Here is a 25,844-nt window from a genome sequence, read left to right on the forward strand (position 1 = left end):
TATGGAAGGGTTTTCTTTCCCCTTTGACTATAATAGACATTTTGGCTGGATATAGTAATCTGGGTTGGCATCTGTGGCCATTTAATACTGGGAATACTTTGGTCCAGCCCCTTCTGGCTTTCATAGTTTGCACTGAGAAGTCAGCTGTAATTCTAATGGGTTTTCCTTTATATGTGACTTGTTTCTCTTTTGCAGCTTTCAGTAGTGTCTCTTTGTTTTGTATGTTTAGTGTTTTTACTGTGATGTGGCATGGAGAGTTTCTTTTCTGGTCCTGTCTGTTTGGTGTTCTATATGCTTCTTGTATTTATATGGGCATGTCTTTCTTTAATTTGGGGAAATTTTCTTCCATGATTCTGTTGAATATCTGGTCCATGCCATATCTTGAGATTCTTCTCCTTCTTGTGTGCCTATGATTCATAAGTTTAGTCTTTTTATGCTGTCACACAATTCTTACATATTCCATTCTTGTTATTTCTTAAATTTTTCATAATCTTTGCTTGAGTGGTCTAGGTCATCTACTTTATCTTCCAGTCTTGATACTCTGTTTTCCATTTCATTCATACTATTTGTTAGGCTTTCTCCTGTTGTTTCTAATTGGCTTACTAAGTGTTTCACTTCCTTCTTCATTTCAGCCTGAGTATTCTTCAATATTTCTAACTCTTTTCGTAATTCATTCAGAAGTTTATCCCTATTTTCCTTCAGTTCTTTGACTTGTGTGCTCTTTAAATTCACTGAATTCTTTTATCATGTTTATAGTTGTTCTTTTGAGTTCCATGTCCTGCATTATCTCTAGGGGGTTCTCATTGTACTCCTCTAGAGGACTATTGGTATTTGCTGGGGATATGTTATTTTGGTTTTTCAGGTAATGTTTTCCTCTGTGATTTTGGCATGTGAATTTCTTTTGTAGTTTCTGATTCTTGTGTGAGACTCAAGCCTTCAAGTTTAGGTCTGTTTCTTTTTGTGAACTTTATGTGTCTTTGTGGTTTACTTTTGTGACATGAAAAGCTGGTTCCTCTAAGCTTCTGGTTCTCTCTTTTGATTTTATATTGGAGTGGCGGGTTGCTTTTGTCTTCAGGAGTTCCCACAGAGACCGAAGTCAGATGAGGATCAGGTGCTCTCAGGCTTTCTTCTAAGGTGTGGATCCCTCCAGGAAATATTTTGGCCTCAGGAATTTGGGGGTTGGACTGGTGTGGCAGCCTGGCCCAGGAAAGATGCTGGTCTAGGGCAGCTGCTGGCAGCGCCACTCAGAGATGCAAAGGAAGATGGGGGCAGGAAGCAGCCCCAAGGGCTCCTGGGGACTGCACTGAGGAGCTGGATTGGTCTTGATGCAATGGATCAGGAATGGTCAGCCCCAGTGTCCAGGAAAGAGTTTGGCGAGCCCTGCAGACTCAGGGAAGTAGAGGGAGGTGAGGGTGGGGCCAGGCACAGAGTGCTCCTAGGAACTGAGAAGGAACTGAGTTGGTCTGGTTGCAAAGGATCAGGAAGCAGAGGTGGTTCCCCAGGTGTCTGGGGTGACAAGAGAAGGACTGCGATAGGACCCAGACTAGGAGGAGAGACGGGTGGGGGAGATTGGAGCATGAAAGAGGCTGGGGGAGTCAAGGTGGAAAGGGTGTGATCGATTTACCCCAGAGAGAGAGGCCTGTGGGTTGGAGGGAATATCTAATTTTTTTCCAATACATTTTCTATTGAATTTTCGGATAATGAAGAGGACACTAATACCTATATTTTTTTAAACACTATTATTCTGGGGCGGGAGAGATGGCTCAGTGGATAAAAGCACAAGTTGTTCTTGCAGAAGACCCAGGTTGGAATCCCAGCATCCACATGGCAGCTAATAACTGTCTGTAACCCCAGTCCCAGGGAATCTGACAGCCTCTTCTGACCTCCACAGCCATTGCAGGACATGGGTGCACTTAACCTATATGCAGGCAATATACACATACACATAAAATAAAAATAATAAATAAACGTTTTTTTAAAAACACTATTATTCTCTGTGGTGAAGTCTCATGTTTTTAATCCAATATAATGCAATTATCTAATAGCGTATTTACTCATTTGTTATTAAGATAAAATACAGTTATTACAAGAAGTATTTGTATAACTAGGGTACACTTGTGAAAATGGAGCTTATCGATGAATACTATTCATGAGATATTAGCAATACTGTATCAGAAATGTTCAGAAATGGAAATGAACATGAAGCATGTGCCATTTATGTTTTTGAGTTTCTTTTCCAATAGAATATATTGATTATCCTTGGTGTTTAACTTGTAAAGTATTCTCAAGAACCTTAGGTGCTGAGTAGTAGAATATTCAGCTGACTTAGATGCAATGTAGTTTATTCAATCAGTCCTCTGCTTTTGACTGATAGGTAGTTTCTAGTCTTTAAAGTTAGTAATGTAAAATAGAATAATTTCTATAAATACCTCTGTCTAAATCTTAGAATAAAATTTTAGAATTTTAATTAGTAAAGCAATGAGTGCTGGGGTTCATATACACATGGGAGGTAATTTTGTATGCGAATTTGTACTTAAAGTTGAAATTTCTATTAGTTGGTTTTGCTTTTCCATTGTGACTTTGACCTTCCCTCATCTCCTCACTTGTTTTCAACCTCACTGGGCTTCATTCTGCCCTTATACTGAAACCTCACACTCCAGGTCATGCCATTTCACCTCTTCTGGAAATCCCTTCACAGTTTGAACAGAACTATTGTCCTTGCAACATTTTTAGATTAATTTTTAAATTGACAATATCATATTTGTATACAGTGAAATGTGGTTGCAGTCACCACCAGCAGCCTCTCTAATCCTTCTCCCTCACATGCCAACCCACTTCTTCTCAACTAGTCATCCTCCTACCCTGATGGCGCTCTCTCTCTCCCTTCCCTTCTTTCTTCCTTTCTTCTCTCCCGACTCCACTGCTTCCCTCTCTCCCTCCTTCCTTCTTTTTTTCTTCCTTTTGTTTTCTTTTCTTTCACCTACTGTGCATTCATGACTGCAATGTCCATGTTGTATTAAGAAGAAAACTCCAATTCTCCTCATGCTTTTGTTCCACAATCCTACCCGATGTTCTTCAAAGTTCACTGGGCTGCCAAGGGTATCATAGATGTCTTGTTTGGGGCCAAGCACTCAACAGTGACTTATTGTCAACATTCTTGTCCATTATGGGTCACTCCTTTTGACTCTTACCAACTACCAAAGAGCCCTCTGACCAAGGCTGAGAGCTGCACTGCTCTATGGGTATTAACATAAATATTTAGAAGGCAGTTTAACTACATGTCCATTTGACAAAATGCCAGTAAGAGATTCTCCTACAGAATCTGTGACTTCCCTATACATAGGCTTCCAGTTCTACAGTGCCAGGTATGTATTTTCTTCCATGGAGTGGGACTCAAACCCAATCAAGAAGTAGTAGGTTACCCCTAGAAATTTCACGACTCTGCACCAATGGGCATATCTTGCCAAGCAGTTAAATATTGTAAAGTGTTGTATCTACAGCTGGATGTGATCACTGATGCCTTTTCTCCCATAAAACAGCCTACATAATACTTTAGCCTCTATGAATGTTATCCAGCAAAGAAGAAGCTTCCAGCTCATTTCTAGCTTCACTATATCTGTATCTAGAGTGTGTGCTGTCTTCAATAATAGGATTTTACTGTCTATTCTTGGAGACATCCAAGAGCAATGGTAGTTGTTTTGAGAACCTCTGGGGGCTACCTGGCCAACAACTCATGGGGAGGGGCCCCATGCCTGGCACTGGGATTTTGATTTGAAACCCTATGACTTCTGAGTGCAGCATTAACCACCTATGCAGAGTACTTCTATTTAAGATCTTCTTTTTAATTAAAATTTCCATTACTTTATAAACTAGTAGGTTTCCATATTGCTTTTTCATGCATCCTTAGTTTTGGTTTACCCTGCCCTCCACTCCCACATTTCTACCTGCCTCTGCCTCCCAAGTGCTGGGATTAAAGGTACGTACCACCACTCCTGGTAATATTCATTAATATTTTTAGTGATCTATATTCATGTGTTTCCCTCTTCTGAATGAGGATATTTGAAATATAGAGAATGGAGAATTTCTGGTGAAATTAAAAAGCAATGTGGCACACATTAGCCATCTCAGTTTGGGGAAACAACAAAGCATCATTTAGGCCTTAACAGCAATCATGGAGTTTCAAGGTAGTTCACCAATCCCAATAGTTTTAATTTGAAAGTTTAAGATTTGTATGATTTGAAGATTTCCATTGTTCTTAGGATCTCCCTGTGATCCGAGATCCCTTCTGTCCTGTGTTCCCAGCAATGTGATCTGTTCCATCATTTTTCAGCAGCATTTTGACTATAGTGATAAGAAATTCCAAACATTGTTTAATAGTTTTCATGAAAATTTTAGAATTGCAAGGAGTCTCTGTACCCAGGTAAGGTTCAATTCTATTTAACTGTGAAATTGTTGCTTGACTAAGTGTGTATCCTTACTATCCAAAAACTAATAATACTCAAGTTATTAGAGTTGTGTGGGAAAAAAAATCAGGTTTATCGAAGGGATGGCACCCTGAGAAGTTGTGAGTAGAGTTGGCATCCTCAGTAAGGAAGCAACCTCAGAGAACTTAAGTATTTGAAGGGATGTCTGGGGAGTAGATGAGGAATGTGAATAATATGAGAAGGATGTGTGTTGACTTGTGAGTTCAGGCCTAAAAACTAGTCTCCAGCTCCTTGAGGATCTTTTCTCTCTTTTTCTCCTTTCTTCTTTTCTTCTTCCTCCTCCTCCTTCTCTTCCTCCTCCTTCTCTGTCGAATGCTCCCCAAGCCCACCAGACTTGAGTCTTCAACAAGAAGGACACCCAGGCAAAAGTCTGAAGTTACGCGAGGAATTTATTGAAAGGAAGGCAGGTACAGTTCGAAGAGAGATCTCCAGAAGGAACTAAACTGTGGGGTCCCCCAGGTCCTTTTTGTCTGACTTGGAGTTGGGGTTACCTAGGTGATTTTTACTAACAGAAACAGAAAGGTTACTGTGGATACAGCATGTAGCTGCATCTTCCAGAAGATCTAATTTATCATACAGGTACAGCCTGTCAGCTCTGACCGCTGAAGCAGAGAGCTCAGATGCTCTTTAAGTGGCACTCTTCTAATTTCCAATGCTTATGTCAAGCATGGCTCCCAACATTTCCCCCTTTCTTTTTATATTTTTCAAAGCTAATGTGCATGCCAAGACAGGGATGGAAAGACCGTGCCTGTCTTAGGTCGTCCTCTGCCAGAATGAAAGCCATTGGGGGCGGCCAGCAGCTGCTCTCCTCGGAGAGGATCTTACCCATCACTGGCTAACTGGCCTCCGGAAAGCTCCCATCAATTGGCCATGGCTTTGGGGAAGAAATGGGAAATAACACTGTGGCACGGTGCCACTGAGATAGAAATTTGAATTTTGGACTGAATTTGAATTGTTAGATCGCATTTTGAATCGAATTATGAATCAGCATTGAATCAGCATGCAGGCACTGCTGAGCTTAGGCTGAGCTTGGGCTGCATAGGCCTAATTCCCCCCTCCAAGCGCAAGACAAAATTGAAGGAACTAACAACCTAAGGGCACATAGGGGAACGGGAAGACGGAGACAGGATCAGAACAATGGCGCATAAATCACGGGACAAATCATCGAGCAAGGAGGGTAGTGGTGCATCATAGCTGAGGTCCACAGAAAAGTCCAGGCAAAAAACAGTCCATAGGAAACACGAAGAGTCCAAGCAAAAACTAGTCCAAGAAAATTGGGAACACAGGGTGCGATGTCAGTTGGTGCAACGTGATGACACAGGCGGTGTAGAGTCCGGAGATTCTGCAAATCAAATGAGGCGTTCAGGTACCCAACATGCACTGTCAACATCCTGCAGAAAAAACACAAACATGCCCTCTCCCCCAAATGAGGACAGGATTTGGTCCATGCCAGAGTCCCGTACAAGGATCCCTTCATTTGACTTTGGCATAATCTGTGGAAGAAGAAGGATGCCACAATCTATCAGCTGCAGAGCAACCTTGGGCATCCAGGGTTAAGAAATTTAAAACAAAGAGAGCATGATGCCATGGATTTTGTGGTGAATGGGTATACAGTCAGTTGACTATGTTTAATCTTTTCCAATTGTAACTTGAGAGTACCATGAGTACGTTCAATAATGCCCTGACCTTGCGGATTATACGGAATACCTGTTTTATGTTGGATAGCAAATTGTACACAAAAATCCTGAAATTAGTGAGAAGTATACCCAGAACCATTATCAGTTTTCAAGATTTTGGGAGTTCCAAGTGCCGAAAAGCAACGAATGCAGTGAGTGATGACATGTTTAGTACTTTCACCAGTAAGAGCAGAAGCAAAGAGAAAACAAGAAAAGATATCTATAGTAACATGAACATATTTTAACTGTCCAAATTCAGGAATGTGAGTAACATCCATCTGCCATAATTGATTAGGAATAAGCCCACGAGGGTTAATCCCTACATGTGGGACTTGAGAAACAGTAGGACATTGAGGACAGTGGCGAATGATATCCCGAGCAGCTTCTCTCAAGATACCAAATTGCAGCTGCAAACTATTACTATTTTGATGATGTTTAGCATAGGCTTGCTGAGCAAGCTCCACATCAGAAAAAGCTGCAATTTTAGTATGAAGATCAGCCAACTCATTTCCTCAAGTGAGGGGTCCAGATAGACTAGTATGTGCTCGAATATGAGCCACAAAGAATTTCCTTGTCCTGGCAATAATAGAAGACTGTATTTGAGAAAATAATTCATGTACCATACTGTTAGAAGTTTTTATAACAGGAACAGTTTCCAACACACATAAGGCAAAATATACATAAAAACTATCGGTATAAAGGTTAAACTCTTGATCCAGAAATCTTTGAAAAACTAAAGCCACAGCATGAAGGTCAGCAACCTGTTCTGAGGACTGAGAGGTATGAACCACTACAGTGTTCCCATCAGCAACATAGGAGGCACTTCCATTGGAAGACCCATCTCTGAAAATCAATAAGGCATGTGGCAAGAAACAGAGCTTGTAACTTTAGGAAATATAAGATCAGTGGTCTGACAAAACTGCAAAAGCTTATGCTTAGAATAATGATTATCAATAGAACCTGAATAATTAGCTAGGGAAATTCCCCAGGCCTCAGAAGTTTGAAACAACCAATCAACCTGAGATTTGCTAAAAGGAACTATGATTTTAGCAGGTTCCTGCCCAAAATACTTAGTAGATTCAGACCTGATGAGCTGAATCAAAGTTGATATGGCTTCAAAGTATGGAAGTAAGACTTTAGCAGGGGAGACAGGCAAGTGTATCCATAATAATGGACAATCCTGCCATATAACAGCAGTGGGAGTATGTTTAGTAGCAAAGACGTAAGCCTCCCAAGGCTCATTATAGTTGAGACGATCGCTGGTGTATTGGAGTAATAAAAAAGTTCTACTCAGGTGCATTCTCTAGGTACCCTACAGCTGACTTTCATATATCTCGACAGCTTGTACCTGCAGCTAAGTCTGTGCTAACTCATAATATTATTCTACAGGAAAGACAAACAGAGGACCAGATAAGATCAACTATGTCCTGGAGCAAGTACATTCAGTATGTTGCTAACTTTCTTCCCTTCACCACCCACCCCAATGCCTCTAACTGCTTCTTTTGTGCATCCAGCAATAGACCTTTACTGACAGCAGTACGAGTTAATACCACCCTTCTTTACCCAGAAACAAAAAAAGATTTCACCGACTTTCATCTGATGGATATTCCCTTATTCGAACAACTGGCTAACTATCCAATTTGCATTTCCAGCAAGAGTAAGCCTACTCATTACAAATGCCTCACTAACATTACTGTCTCCAGGACAGTGTGCATTGCCCCTCCTCTTTTTCTATGGTGCAAAGGAAAAGCCCAACACTGTGTTAACTCCTCTTTGTCCACGTTTTGTGTACCTGTAATGATTACTCCTCAGGTGTACCTATTTGAGGAAGAAGAGGCTGCCCTACACCTTCACAGCTGTCAGTGGAGAGAAATCTTCATCCCTTTGCTAGTGGGACTTGGACTTGCCCTCTCCCTGGGTGCTGGAGGCACTGCCACTGCTGCTATTATACAAACCTGTCACCTGGCAGGAGACTTTCGAGACAAGCTGGACCAGGCAATGGCATCCACTACTGACAGCCTCGAATCTCTCCAACGACAAATGAACTCTCTTGTCGGGGTTGTGCTCCAAAACAGAAGAACACTGGACTTAATAACTGCTGAACATGGGGGAACGTGTGTAGTATTGGGAGAGGAATGCTGTTTTTTTGTGAATGAATCAAATGTTGTTGAGACCAATGTTAATACTCTCAAAAAACTTTGTAATGATCTATTTTCAAGATTTCAACCCACCAAACAATTAGGTTGGTTTAGTAATCCCTTGTTTTCATGGCTCCTACCCTTTGTTGGCCCCCTGGTCATGCTGGGTGTTATTTTGATGCTTCCTCAGTGTTTTATAAGATTTCTTTGCTGACAATTACTGCCATTGCTAAAATCACTAAAAAAAAGGGTCATAGTCAATTATCAGACTTTGGATTCTCCCAAGATAAGATGAGTTGGCCCTTAGGGCTTGTGATGACACTTCTCCATGTTTAGGCCAATGCTTGTTGGGGACCCCTGCTGTCTAAGGTAGCAGTCTCTCCATGTCCGGATAGCGGCAAGCCGGCTCAGTGTTCATATGCAGAGGCTCTCTTTCTCAGCTGGGCGCCTTCCTACTCTCTTCCTGACTCACCTTTGGAAGTGCTCGTCACAGATACATATCCTCCGGCATGAAACTGCCAGGTTTTCCTGTGTGATAATCAGGCACTGTCTGACAGCCTGGCAGAAGCCCACCACCACATGTAAATGGGGCATCCTACAAAGCACCTATCAACTAAGGCTTTTGCTACTGACTCCACACTATAAATATCCTGGTTTCCCCCTAATTTATTGGAACTGAATCACTAAGATCTGGAACTGAGCTGAGTCACTGAATAAAAGAGCTGTACCTGACTGAGCTAAATTCTGTGTCTTACTGCCTATGATTCAGTCTCTCCGGAGGGGGCTATCCCTTCATAAACAACGACTCGCGGAGATTCTGCTTTCACCGTTCTTGCACCTCCCCTCATGATCTGGCAGCCGGCGGATCACGAAACCTCGAGGGACTGCCCGGTAGCTTGGAATGGAATTCGCCTGGAAGTGCAGCGACCACTGAGTCACCAGCATCCAGTAGCCGTGGAGAGCCAGGGACCCGAGCAGCAATGCGGTGTGCAGGACCCGCCCATAAATGCTGTTCTGAGATTATGGATACATCTGCACTGGTATCCAGTAAACCCATGAAGCATTTGCCATTAATGGTTAAACTTAATTCTGGCCGATTTTTGTGTATTTTCTGAACCCAAAAGGTACCAGAGGACTTTAAGCCTCGGGTTCTTTTAGGTCTTTTTTGTGAGGGAAGCAAAGGCAGCAGGATTAACCGTGCTACATTTTGTCCTTATTGAATAACAGAAACTTTTGAAGGTGGATGTAGCATAATCTTTATTTCTCTCTGATAATTTGTATCAATGATTTCAGGAGAGACTAATACTCCTGACATGGACATGCTGTTGGTGCCTAATATTACACCTTTTCCATTTTCCGGATGAGATCTAATGTAGTTTTGAGGTCCATTTTGTATCATCCTAAAGTTGCCGTGAAAGCACCCAGGAGGGCCTTTTTCCTTTTTGTAAGTAACATTACCACGAGGGCATTGATTTTGAAAATGTCCAGGTCGGCCACATTTAAAACATCTTTTCTTATTATGTTGTTGTAATAAAACATCCTTTACAGGTTCATTTTGCAGAGCAGCAGCAATGGCCACACCTTGTGTATAGGAAGGGCCAATATCCAACAAAGTCTGATATAATCAGACAAATTTTCTTTCTTCCTATATGGTCTAAGTGCAGCTTGACATGCAGAATTAGCATTTTTATAAGCTAAGTGTTTCACAAACTGTAAGCTAGCATCAGAATCACCCAGAAGTCTGCCTGCAGCCGTTAACAGCCTAGACACAAAATCCTGATATAATTCATCAGGATCCTGCCTAATCTTAGCCAAGTCCTCGGTTTACCATCCAGATGTCGGCAGCTTATTCCAGGCCTTTTTTGCTGCAGCACCCATTTGGGCACAGACAGCAATAGGGAAGGTAATTTGTTGGTCCGTCTCCCTATATTGGCCTTAGCCATTAACAGCCTAGACACAAAATCCTGATATAATTCATCAGGACCCTGCCTAATCTTAGCCAAGTCCTGAGTTTGTCGTCCAGACGTCGGCAGCTTATTCCAGGCCTTTTTCGCTGCAGCACCGGTTTGGGCATAGACAGCAATAGGGAAGTTTATTTCTTGGTCTGTCTCCCTATATTGGCCTTCACCAGCAAGCATCTCAAAAGTAATGGGAATATTTTGAGCCCTATTTAGGTCAGCAGTAACCTGACAGAATTCCCCAAATTCTGATTTCCATAAAAGAAAATCTCCTCCTGACAGACAAGCTCTAGCTATTTGCTTCCAATCATTAGGAGCCAAAGCTTCAGTAGTCATAGATTCTAGCACAGCCTGAGTAAAAGGAGCTGTAGGCCCGTACTGTGCACAGGCAGATTTGAGCTCTTTCGGAGATTTGAATGGAAACGTGACATGTATTCTAACCCTATTTCCCTGGCCATCATCACGTTCCATAACTGGAAAGACATGAAATCCTGACACATCCTCTCCAGTAGTAACTGCATGCTGCAGACTTATTTGTAATGGTGACATTAAAGGTAAAGAATAAGAAGCAGAGGGATTGTGTACCATGGTCATAGCAAGAGAGTTGCTACGTATCTGAGGAGGACACAGTCCTATAGCATGAGAAGAACCTGCAAAAGGCAAATTTGTTTGAGAATGTGTATGTGGTACCTGAGAATCCTTTCCGGACTGCTTCTGTTTTTTAGAGGAAGGAAAAGTTTCTTGTAAGTGTAAAACAGAAACCTGTTCAGATAAATCGCACTCCTCATCAGAGTGATCTCGCAAAGCATCAAATAACCTCAGAAAATCTCCTACTTCATAACCTGGAGGAGCAGAAGACTGATTAATACAAGTTAACACGCCCTTTTCAGAGAGTTTTTCTTTTTCTGATCTAGAATCCAAAGAATCTCGAATGAGCATCCAAAGAGTGAAGGCATCGATTGGAACCTTCAGAGGTCCTTCTGTGTCATAAAAATCCTGCAATTTTTTTCCAGTTTTTGCCATACTTCAATATTCAAAGAGCCCTGTTCAGGAAACTAAGGACAAACCTGTTCAATAAATTCCAGAAAGGCATTCAATTTTTGCGAGCTCACTTTCGCACCTCCTTCCTTAAGCATATGTTTAAGCATAGAAATAAACAGCTGACGACTGTTACCTTGTCCCATATTTGTGGTAATGAAGAAGTGTCAACCTAAAAGAAAATTCCTAAAAGGAAAATTTAATACAAGCAAAAGTTAATGAAATACTGTAAAGGCAAAAGTGTCATTGACGTTGAAGTGTGCACTTCAAGGTCTGAAGGCAGACTGATCTGTAAGTAAAAAGAAGTATTCATATACCATGCAGGTTTCCAAGGCAACAATCAACAAACGGAAGGTGGACACTCCTCTGTTCCTGAAAGATCTAGAAACAGGTAGGCAAGGATGACACAAACATACACAATGGGTTGTTAAGGTAACATAAAACATATCCATGAAACAATAGGGTGCATCAGGTAACCATGGAGACACACGCTGAACAGTCAAAGTGAGACAAACAAGTCAAAGAAAAATTTATAACTGATATCAGTAGCCTAATATTAATTTTTAAAGTGCACACAATATTTTTTGACATCTTTTGCAAAATAGTGGAACCTAGAAAAGAGTAAAATAGGTTCAAGAGCTCATCACGAGTGATTCCTGCCACAATCACCTGTTCATTATTACCTGTAGCTCCTGCCATGAACTACCTGTAGAGCTCCTAGACTTATCACAAGCAGCTTCTGCCACAAGCCACCTGTTTAGAGTACTCCTCACAAGCAACTTCTGCCACAAAGTACTGTGCTGTCAGGAAGAACACTTCACATACCTGAGCCACTGACCTGTGCTATCTGGAAAGAACATAGAAAGACAAGTTCCAAAAATGCCATTGTCCAAACAAAGCCTTGCCAGCCTCAAACTGAGGGAAATTTGTTAAATGGTACCATCAAACCAAATTGAAACAAAACATGTTGGGAATGGCACCCAACACAGATCTGCAAAAGGCACAGTGTCGACATCGCATGGGCATGCCAGATTTACGTCCCAAAGCATCGCTGTGGATGGCCCTCATCAGCGTCCTGAACAGCCCTCAAACTGTTCCCCATTAGATTAATCACAGCGGAATTGTATTCTTACACCTGTTTCCACAGGTTTCTCGTATGATTAATCTGGATTAGGTCACCCTTTCAGGGACCCAAGGAGACTGACCCCTGAGGTGGAAGCCTTTTTAGCCAAAGAAAATCCTGCATGTCAAGGCACTAAAACATTCAGGCTATTCTCAATGCCTTTCACAGAGTCAGAGGGTCAGTCTGAACCTGGAAAATTCCTAAGAACAGATGTTTGTGAGAACTAGCATGAGTCTGAACAGAAAGGACCAGTTTCTGCCCAGAGTCAGCCTCTCACATTTTCAGCCTATCCTACATAAGTTTGAAACAACAAGCAAGAGACATCAGGCAGAAAACATCTTCAACAGGACAGTCCATTTTTAACATCTAGGTCTGATTTTCTGCACCAGAATTTAAAGTTAGCCATCTGTGTCTGCTTTTTCCCTGAACACTGAACGCCAGGAACCGGGTAAGGATGAGGAAACTCTGAAGCATTACACCTCACCTCCTCATGAATTTCATAAAGATTAATCATCTTTCTAGATGTATGAAAAAACTGGCTTGGAAACAAGCTCCTTGGACAGTATTCAGCAAACACTCTAACAAATGTCCAAGCAGCCCAGAAGTCAAGTGAAACTGCTTCTCCTGTCTGAGATGCCATTTTTACTTTTTTCCTGACTCTGTCCCCTACTCTAAAATCCAAACCCTGAAACTTGCAAACTATAACTATGAAAAATATACTGAAGGAAAGAAGGGAAAAGGACATACTTACCTAACAAAAGCATACTTACCCAAAAAACAATTTTTCCTCAAAAAATCTTTCTTGGGCAGCCTGGTGCCAGGGGTCCTCAAGCCCCACATTGGGCGCCAATTGTCAAAAGCCCCCCAAGCCCACCAGACTTGGGTCTTCAACAAGAGGGACACTCAGGCAAAAGTCTGAAGTTACGTGAGGAATTTATTGAAAGGAAGGCAGGTACAGGTCGAAGAGAGATCTCCAGAGGAACTGAACTGTGGGGTCCCCCAGGTCCTTTTTGTCTGAGTTGGGGTTGGGGTTACCTAGGTGATTTTTACTAACAGAAACCAAAAGGTTACTGTGGATACAGCATGTAGCTGCATCTTCCAGAAGATCCTGTCAGCTCTGACCACTGAAGCAGGGAGCTCAGAAGCTCTTAAAGTGGCACTCTTTTAATTTCCAATGCTTATGTCAAGCATAGCTCCCGACACTTCTCCTTCCTCTCTCTCTTCTTCTCTCATTCCCTCTCTCTTTTTCTCTTTGCAGGCATAAATGGACTAAACTAATATTCATTTCATAGTAGTCCTTATAATTATTTAGCCAAATACATTTCTCCACATACAAATGATAGTATTAGGAAATACTTGGGCCACATAAGCTGTTCTCCAAATTCTTAGTTCTAAAAAACAAAATAAATAATATCAATTAGTGAGTCTTGACACAAGGATTTTCTCAGTCCTTTTCCCTGCAATATTTGACTTCAGCAATTACTATTTTAGACCTTTAAAGTATTAATCTGGGGGTGGCAGTGCAAGCCTATATTCCCAGTTTCTTGCGAGCCTGAGACAAGAAGGTCACAAAATAGGAGTCAATCTAGGATACATAGTAAGACCCTCTTCTAAATAAAAGAAAGAAAGAAAGAAAGAAAGAAAGAAAGAAAGAAAGAAAGAAAGAAAGAAAGAAAGAAAGAAAAAGAAAGTAAGTAAGTGACTTGGTTTAGAATTTTTAACCCCAAGGAAAGAAAAAAACTAAAAAATGCTTTGGAAGAGGCAATTTACAATGCAATGTCAACCTAGGATAAGGTGGTGTCATCAAAATAGGGTGATATTGCTACTCCAATTGCTATGTAGTTAATTATTGCAATACAGTAAGGGGTGGAGAGCAAAAGGCAACTTTTGCAGACAAAACTTTTAAAACTTTAGGCGTTTTGATTCGGGTGTCATCTATAATATAGCCAGTGGGAATTTAATATGTCAAGGTACTATTAATATACTTTTTGATATAATATTTTACTAAATGTCCCAGGATGGCCTTGAAGTTATAATTCTTCTGACTCAGCCTCCTGATTGCTGAAATTACAGATGTGAGCTACCGTGCATCTTTAAATTAAATTTTTGACTTCTCAATTGCTGGGTGTGGTGGTATAGTTTGAGCTACATGATGAGTCTGAGGCCAGCCTGGGTTGCATAGCAATACCATCTCAAAGTATGTGAAGGTAGTGTCCATGCGGGTTTGCTTTTGTATACACAGTAATTTCCTAGCTAATTTATTTCTCAGTCCTATTGTTTTTATAATATCTAACCTGCTTGTGAGCTATCAAACCCATTTAAGGCTTAAGGGAAATTGGTAACATGAAATAGAATAAGAAAAATATGACTGCTTTATTTTTATCAAAGCTTTAAATTTTTTCCTGATTTTTTATTTTTAAGTGTAGAAATCTAGGTTCTAGACTGCATTTCTTACTATAGTACACTGTCAGAAAATGTTAGCAACCTATGCCACACAACCTTTAACATCAAGAGTTCAAATAGATTAAAAGATCATGATATGTTTGCTCCTCAAGGCAAGGATGCCTTGGTTAAAAAAAAAATAGTTTACCTTATTTTTGCAGAGAGCTGTAACTTAGCCTTATGAAAGATATTATACAAAGCAGTTTAGGCAAGATGATCTACATCTAGGATCTACAATCTAGATTTCATGATTTTGTATCTAATTGGATCAAACTGGCAGCATACGTGCATTCTGTGGTGCTTATTACGGTACTGGCCTAAAGCAGGGACAAGTAAAGACCAGAAGAGTCAGCAAGTGTGACATCCGGAGAGCATCAAATTCTTAATACAAATGTGCTAAGTGATTTGGACATGTCCTGGATTGTTCTGATGCAGTTTCCAAATTGCAACAAAAGAAGAGTTTTTAGGTGACTGGTGGAATATGTGAAGGGTAAACTTTAGTGAAGACTTGTTCTACTTCTGCTGTCACTGGCTTGGTGTCTGAGAACTGTTGACTAGCTGTTCTGGATCTCAGTGCTTTCAGTAGGACACAGTACAGTAGATAACCCCCAAATTTTTTTATAGATTTGTGATCAGGAATTGAATATAAGTGATTCTGAAGCTGTGACATAAGCTGTGTATATGGCAGCCCTGGTCATTTCATCCACGCTTCTTCAAATGCCAGGTATATGGAAGCACAGGACACATGTCAAACCCATCTTTACAGTGCATAGAAAAGTGTTGGACAGTACATAATGGCCTGTAAATGCTTACTGTTTGAGCTAATGAAAGTTTGCTCCTCTTTCAGCTGTGCAATGCCTTCCCTGTTTTACATTATCTCCCAGAGAGTCCTAAGAATTTCTTTTAAAATGCTGATGTCCAAAAACGGTTTATTTTGGGAAAAAATGAAAGAACATCATGAATCTCTGGATCACAATAATCTTTGGGACTTTATTGACTATTTCCTGATTAAAATGGAAAAAGTACAATCACATAATATGTGGGTGATATGACTCAGATTAGCTTTCTTTTTCTTAATAAAGTAGAATATTAAAACCAATACTGTTTAGGGATCCTTTAGGATAACAGTTTACTTAGAATTAGAGGCCTTATATCTACCACATTCTAGATAGCTATTTTGGAGCAGACTGAAAGACTTCTACATCCAAGTGTGATGATAACATCATTAATATAGCATGTAAGGTAACCTCTCTGAATGGCAGGACAATGAATTAGTGAACAGAGGAATAGGTAGGCATCTAAAAGATTAATCTTTGGAGATCTAGGAAGCTTCAAGTTGAGGTAGGCTTTGAGACAGCTTTGATTAACTGGGAAAATAAGACTGTTGTAGGGAATGATAACTGGAGTGATGAAGTGTGTGCAAATGTCAGGGAGGTTTTCTTGATTTTTAACAGAGGAACACTGGTGGGCATTAAGGACTGAATAGGTTGAGAACAGTGATGCCCTTTGTATGCATGCAGTGCTATAGACCCTTAAACATAATAAAGTATATAATATGTTAGAACAGACAATATTAGTAAATGATGTGGTATAAATTATATTTGAAGATCACAGAGGAACTGATTTTCTCCAGTGGGTAAGGAAAAGAGAAATAAGAAAGGATTTAGAGTTTGAGGCTTAGCTTATATTTTAAGACTTAGAAGCAATTTTAATATTTGCCCAACTTTTCTTTAGCTAAACTATTCTCTACTATCTGGCTTACCTTACAAAATGCTTCTGTTATATTGAATTATTTTGTAACTTCTAAGGCTTTGAACCAATTAGTTCTTTCCCATGCTTTCTAGGAAAAACATAATAAACAGACTGAATTTACCATGGAAAACCTGGTCATCAACACATGAGATGTGTTTAGTGCTGCAATAGATTCAAGTAACACAATGAAATACGGACTTTTGCTCCTACTGAAGCATCCAGAGGTCATGGGTATGATCATAGAAAGGTGAAAGTCCAAGCAGAAATGGGCAGACAACATAGTTACTTTTAGAACTTTATCTGTGTAGACAATGAATTAGAAACTTTAGCATGTCTCTATTTACCTGCTACTGGATAGATCAAATTAGATAACAGTAAAGAAACACAGCAGGGGTTATAGGCAAGCATCTCCGTTCTGCTTACTCGAATGCAGAATCCTTAATTTGGGTTGGGACAGATGCAGTAACAATTGTCTTTGGATCTGGATAGAACTGATCTCCCTCCTACTCTACATTTTCCTATAATAAATATGCTTTCACAAGGTACTTAAGTTTTTATTAGCATGTATTAATTATATATTATGATGGGTTTCATTATGACATTTTCATACATGTACATAGTGGATATCAATTATATTCACCCCATTTCCCTCTTATTGATCACTTTCCTCTTCCCAAGTAGTCTCTAGTCTCTTCTACTTTTTGTGTCATTGTGTGTGTGTGTGTGTGTGTGTGTGTGTGTGTGTTTGAACTGATAGCAGATGGATTATTTATAAGAGTTTCTGCAACTTAACAGTGACTATGCCACTGAAGAAAAGGTTTCTCCCTCCCCTCACAAACTACCTATCTATAGATCCCAGGAAAAGGAAGAGCCTGCTGAGCCCTTCCACCTGAAAATCATTAATTACCTGTAAATCCTCATGGAGATGGAGGGCCTCACAAGCCCCTCCCCACTCCATGATGGAATATTTGACTCTGCATTTCAAAAAAATTGTGTTTTAAACTATTCTCATCTACTCTCATGCCCCCACACACACCTCTATACCCACTACTCTCTGCATGGAATGATAGCCCGCCCCCCAAGCTCTTTTCCACTTTCATGCCACATGTATCTTTTGGGCCTTTCTCTTTCTCAGAATATCTTCTTACCCTCTCTTGGTCTCACTTCTAGATTCTTAGGCTGTACTCACATTTACATCCATTTATGTATATACACGTATATATTGCAAATTAGAATCCACATGTATTTAAGAACATGTAGTTTTGTCTTTCTGATTTTGGGTCACCTCACTTAATATTATTCTTTCAAGATCCATCTGATTTCCTGCAAGTTTCATTATTTCATTTTTCTTTAGAGCTGAAAGTTCTATTGTATGTATGTGTGTACCACACTTATCCATTCATCTGTCTACTGGTCCTGTTGTTCACTTTGTCCACTTAGACATCATTACTTCAGTCATATACATATTCGTGCATGCACATACAAATATATGTGATTTTATGTATCTATACAAAAATCTAAGAACCACAGATGAGAGAAAACCTAGTATGTTTGTCCTTCTGTGATTGGCCCAATTTTCCCAATCTCCATTTGCATCCATTTTCCTGAAAATGTTCTTTAAGGCTGAAAAATTCTATTGTGTATAATATATTACATTTTCTTTATCCTTTCCTGTGGCCACTTGTAACAAATGATCAATTATATGGATGATGATGATGATGGTGGTGGTGGTGGTAGTGGTGGTGGTGGTGGTGGTGGTGGTAGTGGTAGTTTTGAAAGCATTGTGGTCCAGGAGGCTAAAGAGTGTAAGTATCCATGGTAACATGAACATATTTAAGACGTCCAAATTCAGGAACAGTAGTAACATCTATTTGCCATAACATTTGAGGGGAAGAACCCTATGGGTTAATACCTGGAGGTAAAGGGAAAGAAGTACAGTTAAATATTGATCACAATCAAAGACAATCTCCTGTGATAGAGATAGTGGAATGTGGAAATGCCTCTGCAAAAATTGAGTGGGCCCATGGATCACAGAATGTCATCAATGGGCCTCAGAGGGAACTTGGACAGGGGCCACCAAGGAATTAGCTTGTCGGTTTCCTGTAGACAATGGCCCAGGTAAAGATGAATGTACTCAGATGTGGATGACGTAGGATTACATTTTGAAGCTGTGAAAAGAGCTGTAAAATTGGTTTAGTGTCATGAGGTACAATAGTTACTGTTTCCAGTAATGAAATCATATAAGCAGCATAGGCTGAGTCAGAAACAATGTTAGCAGGATTATGAATGTCTCCGAGGACAAGAGATATGGCATAAAGTTCATTTTGTTGCAGAATTAAATGGGCTAGCAAGAACTTTCTAAGTATGTCCTTTGTAGGTGAGGCATCAGTAAAATATGCAGGTGCAGAATGGACCTGGAAAGGTGACTCATCACAATTACAGGACATTTTGAGATGTCCCATAGTCCCCCAGGACTTAGTTGACCTGGAGAGCAGGGAGCAAACTATTATTTCTTTAAGTCCTTCTGATCAGATTAGTATAGGCCTCCAAGTATGGCCATTAAACATTCTAGAAGGTTAGTAATGCTAGTCTGGTAATTTTAATTACTGTGTAACATGTAAAGCTTGAACAAAAATCCTCAAGCCAGTCTTTATCACCGTTAACAAGAAAAAATTCAAATATGGGTCTGACTGAACTTTGATCTTAGAAATTTTAAGAAGTGTTTTATTACTAACAAAATTAGTTTATTCTCTTAACCAGCCTCCCTCCTACCCCCCATATTCTGATCTATGGTTTTTCAGAAGGAAGGAGAGGATTACATCACACATATATAGACAGGAAAATCAGTTGATGATCCCAACCAACCCTGCCGAATAGCTGTGTGGGGGGGGTGTTTGTTTGTTTGTTACCTTGACTGTATCCATGATACAGAGAGGCAAAATCTAGCTCCTCTTGAGCCAAATGACAACCTAAAGCATATGAGTTTTGTGAAAAATCCCAAAAGTAACACTTGCAAAATCTAGAGAAACACAAAGGACATTTCCCAGTAGTTATAAGCAACCCCAATATTTGTCTATTTCTGTCCAATGTGAGTCTGTAACTGGGTGTGTAGTACAAGACAGAGGAGTAGACCGAAGGTTATTTATTTATTTACTTATTTTTATTATTTACATGCTGTAACAATTATCATAATAACAACACAATATCTCCATAGTACCTGGATACCAGGGCACAGTGTTTGTTTTAGTAATTTATTTTTAGCCCCCCTTTTTGTTGAATATTATTCATATAGAGAGTAACAGGCAAGTATCCTTTGTTCTAGTCACAAAGAAAGTCACAATAACTAGAAGTCTTATTCAAGCCTATTACCTAAAGGGAGAAAGCTGAAAACTAAAAATATTTAAATGTTTTCTCATAAGAGAGGGCTGTATACTTGTAAAATCATTATGCAGACCATCCCTGGCAGTGGTCCATCTGCAGGAACCAAAGATGTGTGTCACCATCCTGGCTCTCAAAAATTTTTTCAGCAAAAGTTTTGTCTTATACACATATATTTATACATATATACGTATTTTCTATTGTCTCGCAAAACATTCAGTCTTTAATAGACCTATTTAGACCTTTATCACTTTTTTAAATGTTTTTCCTCACTTGTTCAAACATTTTTATCATCTTTTATTCTGGAAACATCCAAGTCATCGAAATCTCCCTTTTTTTCATTTCTATATTCTTTTGCCATTTCTTTTCAGTTTTTCATCGCCCTTTTTTTAATGCCATGAGACATAATAACATTCATAAATAAATTTTTCATCTACTGTAAGAATTTACTTTTGGGGGTACTAAGCAATTAATGTTTCTCCCTTTTTGTTTTTGACAATAACTATGGTTTTGTTGTAAAAATTTATTAAGGGTATATTTTTTACCTTTTACTTGAAGATTTAAAAAGGAACTCACTTTTTAAGATATTGTAATGACAGTCCCTTATTCATAACTCTGCTCTTTTTTCCAATTTAGTAATTTTAGTTTTAAAACTTTTTACAAATGGGAGAAAAGTGGTAACAGTGATTTTCATTTCTTTTTCTTTTTTTTAACTTTTTCAAATTTATTTCAGATAATGAACAAGATTATGATAAAGTCACTTATCATGACCTGCATTGTTGAAATTAAACCAAAATGAAAGGCTTTTTCTTAAAATGTGAGTTACTCATCAAGAATTAAATTAGTAACAGCAAACATCATAAATTGCAAATGTAATTTAATATAAGCATATTTTAAAATTAATTTCTATTATTAAAGATAAATTTAGAGTTTAAATTTCTCTCTTTGTATATTGCTTATCCCAGGCTCAAATAAAAACAAACAACCTGGGGTTCTGGTCATAGGTTGGGAAAGGCTTTTTTAACATTTAACACTTAACTTTTTTTTCCACTGGTTATTTTATTAAACTTTTGAAATCCTTTGCCAAATCATAAATCACTATTAAACCTGTTATTTAGTAGCAATATAGTGTTAATTAATTTTTTAAACTATTTTGTTTTCTCTTAGAAGATGAGGTTTGTTCTCCAAGATGTGGGTCTGTTGCTCAAGCTGGTCTCAAACTCTTGACTCAAGTGATCTCAGCCTTCTAAGGAGCTGGCACTGCAGGATGCACCACTGTGCCTTCCTGTGCTACATCTTTCTTAACTTGCTTGTTGTATACTGGAGTTCTTCAAAAGATATTCTGATCATGGCAAAGGCTTTGGTAAACTCTTCCTTTGTAGGTGGCACTCAGCATCTGAGTGATGTTGCAGAGCTGTCATCATCCAGGTGGTTGTATTCATCCTGCACCTCAATATCATCCTAGTCATACAGCTCCTGAGCTCCACCAGCGCAGCTCATATCACACTGAACTACTGCATCAACTTTGGGCTGTGAGCACTGCTGCAGAACTCTGGCAGGCTTCTTCTGGATCCCTCCGCAGGTGGTTTCTGATTTGTTTCCCTTCACTTTGGAAGCCACAGAGGTATTCACATGTGTGACAGAGTGTCGGGGAGATTTGCAGCTTATTACCTTGCCAACCTCTTGGTAAAGTCTGCCTTTGTGAAGAATCAGATGGCCCTGCCTGCTGATTTTGTGAAAACAGCTTATCTCATACACATCATCTTCAGCATCCTCTTCCACTTTACCATTTTCTAAATCCTTGGAACACAAGGTGCCAAACCTAGCATCTCTCTTCAGCATATAGATCACCTCTTCTTTTGGAGAGATGGCAAAGGCTTCAGGTTCCCCATCTACTTTAGGCTCCAAATCAGAACTAGAAAGAACACATCCTGTCGAGTGTTGCTTCTTGGTCACCCTGGAATCAAACTGGAGTGTTTATCAACTTTACTGCCCTGGGCCAGCTGGGTAGGCAAGAAGCCATGGCTCCCTGGGAAGCCTGACTCACTGAGCATCTTCTGAGCTAGGGACAGAAACCTTGAGTCTTCCCCAGCCATGCTAGATGACAGCTGCTTCAGTGGCAGAAATTGGCTCACATCAGTAGACTTGTACACTTCCATCCTCACATTATTCTGTCTTTTAACCAACTGAATCTCAGGTATCACTGGGATCTGTGGAGGTGGCAGGAAATGGGTAACAGACCCATAGCCATTCCTTTCTTTACCCAAATTGATCTCCACACCAGCACTTGACTTCATAGTATCTTTGGCTCATAGAGCCTCATTATACTGCTCCCTCAGAAGCCTAGCTCTAGGTTTGTCTAGGCCATAGCCACCCTTGGGGTTATACGGTGCACCTCTCTGCCTTCATAGTCTAGGCCCGGGAATGCAGTGCCCCATCCACTCTCACTTCACCAACTGAGCCAAAGATGAAGCCCATTCATCTTTCCTGGGAATGTTTCGCAGGAGCGAGGGCGCGGTTCTACCGTATGAGGTCCAGCCAGCAGCTTGTGAGGGGAGGTCTTGCTCTGTGCATGTGTTTTCACCCCTCTCAAGAGTTTGAGTTGCTTTCACTTCCTTTCTATTTATAAAACCATCACTAGGATGGAATTGTGCAGGTGGATGGGGTTTTGGAATTGGAGGCCAGTGGCTTGGTATGATAGGCAAGGGAAATGGCAGCATTACAAATGGGGGAGGCATATTTTGTACCCAAGAATATAGAAAAGATAGACTTCCATTGCTATAAACCACTTCCGAAAAGCCAGGATTCTGGAACTGGGGACCTGATAGTGCCTGCCCAGTGTAAGTCAGTCTGATGCTGCTGGGGAAGTATCGGTCCATCTCAGAAGATGAACTTATTGTCCAGTCAGGATAGTTGCTCAGGAATGTGGAGACCAGGAGCGCCTCAACATTTAACATTTTTTAAACATTGAGTCTATTAGAAAAAGCATAGTAGCCTGTGGTCCATACTGAAAAACAGCAAATTAATTGCCTATTAACCTCCAAACTGAGGAATCTTGTCTAAAGAGCTAATTCCAGCAATCCAGGCCATTGGGTAGTTCATGGGTGGGGTGAAGGGTGGATTGGGAGAAGGGGGCAAGAGGTTGGGGATGCCCTTCAGTGGATCCCAGCTGCTGGAGCTCTGTGTCCTTGGTGTCCCAGTCTATCAGAAGACAGGTTAGGGAGTTCATGGACAAATGACAGAGAAGAATCCAGCTCTCCTGGACAAGACAGGACAACACTGACAGGACTAGTCCTTTAGTGCTTTATTTTAAACTTAAAGGAAGTATTCAATCACTAACACTACAATTTACCTGACCATGCATTCCAAGAACACCGTATCTCAATCTCTCATGAGAAGTAGAACTAAAACACTGCACTTAGAGGGAAGATTCCTCACTATTATCCCTCTCCTTTATAAAATGTTTTAGTCTCCTACCTCTTTGTAAAGGTAGAGCACTCAAAGTTATAAGTTTATATAGAAACTAAACATTTAAAGGGATAATTTTTTCTGTCTGTGTGCTTGTTCAGATGCTCACAGCATCAATTTTCCTACATTTGTTTCCAAGGAGCCAGGGCTGGGCCCAGAAGGGAGTTTCCTGAAGTTACATTAGTAACAAGACTGCCATATTTGTCAAATTTAGAACAGCACTGATTGGTCCAGTATCTTTCTTTTTCACATCAGGACATATTCTTAGGGAAGCTGGGCCAGCAGAGACACTCGCCTTTCACTGGCTTTTTTAATAATTTCTTTTAAAGTGGCTTGTTTTTTCATATCTAACACATTTTACTCCTTTTTTCACCCTGGAGGGTAGTATATGATAAATTGGCTTTATAAGAAGGCAGACCAATGTCATGGCAAGTGTGAATATAATCTTTTAAACTCCTGTGAGCAGCCCTGTTGGTACTCAGCATTAGCATTATTAAGTCTACATTTTTAACAGTATATCCCAGACATTATCATGGGGAAAAAGGTTTTTTATAACTTGTCCCGTAACTTATCAACAAAATCAACATAAGGTTCATGAGTTCCCTGTTTTAGCTTACTGAATGGGATGGCCTTCTTTTCAAGTGGAGGAACTCGCTTCGATGCTTTAACACAATATACTTTTAAAACGACTTGCAAAAGTTTTAGCTAATCCTCCAGCCAAACAGCTTTAGTTTCAGTTTGTCCCATTCTTATTTTTGGTGTCCTTGGCGTCTCAGAGTGTACCCTGCGTACAACTTCCTGAGTAGCAATGAACCATGAAGGGTCTGTTAGGCCCAGATCTCAAGACCCCCCAGTGACCACCAAGGAGTCCAGAGTGTATGCAACAGCAAAGAGTCTTTATTCTGGCTTAAGCTTGGGCCCTCAGATTTCACCAACGCAGCAGATCCATATTGAGAGCCCCGATCAAGGGTGGGGTATAGGCTTTTATAGGGAAGTTTCACAGAAGCCCGCATGCACCAAGCATCCTTTAAAATGATTGGATGGTCCTATGCCCTGAATACGGGGAAGATTCTTATTGGTAGGGACTGTCTTTAGGGCATTGGAATGCGCTGACTGTTATCTGTGGGGCCAGAAGTTTCTGTTTTTACCTTATAAGGCTGCTATATGCCTAAGGGTATAGGCTTTTATAGGGAAGTTTCACAGAAGCCTGCATGCACCAAGCATCCTTTAAAATGATTGGATGGTCCTATGCCCTGAATACGGGGAAGATTCTTATTGGTAGGGACTGTCTTTAGGGCATTGGAATGCGCTGACTGTTATCTGTGGGGCCAGAAGTTTCTGTTTTTACCTTATAAGGCTGCTATATGCCTAGGCTAGCTTGATCTATAGTTTTCCGGGATAGGGGTGGTAACCGAAGATTACAACATGCCTGGGCATGCCCGGGCTTGCCTGAAACAGCTAGTCAAAATGGAGTTAGTGCAGCCTTAAACCAAGCAAATTACAGAAGCACAAAGAAGCGGTTAGACAAGTCAGGATCCCACAGGTCTCTGCCCTGAAGTTCAGGTCCCTGCTCAGTGCCACATGTGGCTACCAGGGGGCAGCCATGGGACCTGAATGGATTATCAGGGAACCAAGAAAAGACCAGGGGACTCCTGCAGTTTTATTTCTTTACTCTTATTTCTTCCTCCATACACAAGTGCTGAAGGACCCGACTGACAGCAGGAAGGCCATTTTAGAAAAAGAACTGTAATCAGCCATTCGATAAGCCAAGATTCTAACCCAGGTCTTGTGAAACTAGCAGTGGAAGATAGGACATTTGCAGTCGGACCACCTGCCACCACCCTGAGGCCCCTACCGGGAAGTTAGTGATAACAGCCCCTACTGGGAAGTTAACGATAACAATCAGTTTCACCCATAGCCCCCTCTGAATTTGGCAATACTGTTTCCTCATACCTTGTACCCATTGAAATGCACTAATAATAATCTTGTAACCATGCATCTGCTTCTGTACCTTGCTTCTGCTCTATAAAAAGCCCCCCCAAACTAAGCCCGGCACGCAAGTCCTGACCCGAGCGGGACTCTGCGTCCGCAGGCGCCTGTGTATGAATAAATTCCTCTTGCTTTTGCATCCCGAAACTTGGTTTTGTCCCTGTGTGTTGAGCGCGATTCTTCAATGGGAGCAAATGATGTCAGTCTAAGTCCTTCAGAAGTTTCACAGCTGAGTTATATAACCACCCATGCATCCTTGCGATATAGGCTGTTCAACCTAGGCCAATGCAGGGGGGAGCAGGCCTTAATGGGGTGGCTGGTTGAAGGCATTAAAGATACATGGTTGTCACCAAGGGAGACTAACATGATTAGCAGGGGCTGGAGGACTATAAAGGAGG

General features: G+C 40.5%; 1 pseudogene; it reads left to right on the forward strand.

Moving 5' to 3' along the window:
• Nucleotides 1-4,171: 4,171 nt before the first annotated feature.
• Nucleotides 4,172-25,844, forward strand: part of LOC103752532 — a 57,283-nt pseudogene continuing 35,610 nt past the window's right edge.

Source organism: Nannospalax galili, unplaced genomic scaffold (genome assembly GCF_000622305.1).
Source record: "Nannospalax galili isolate Female #2095 unplaced genomic scaffold, S.galili_v1.0 scaffold2108, whole genome shotgun sequence".
In the NCBI taxonomy this organism is placed as follows: Eukaryota; Metazoa; Chordata; class Mammalia; order Rodentia; family Spalacidae; genus Nannospalax; species Nannospalax galili.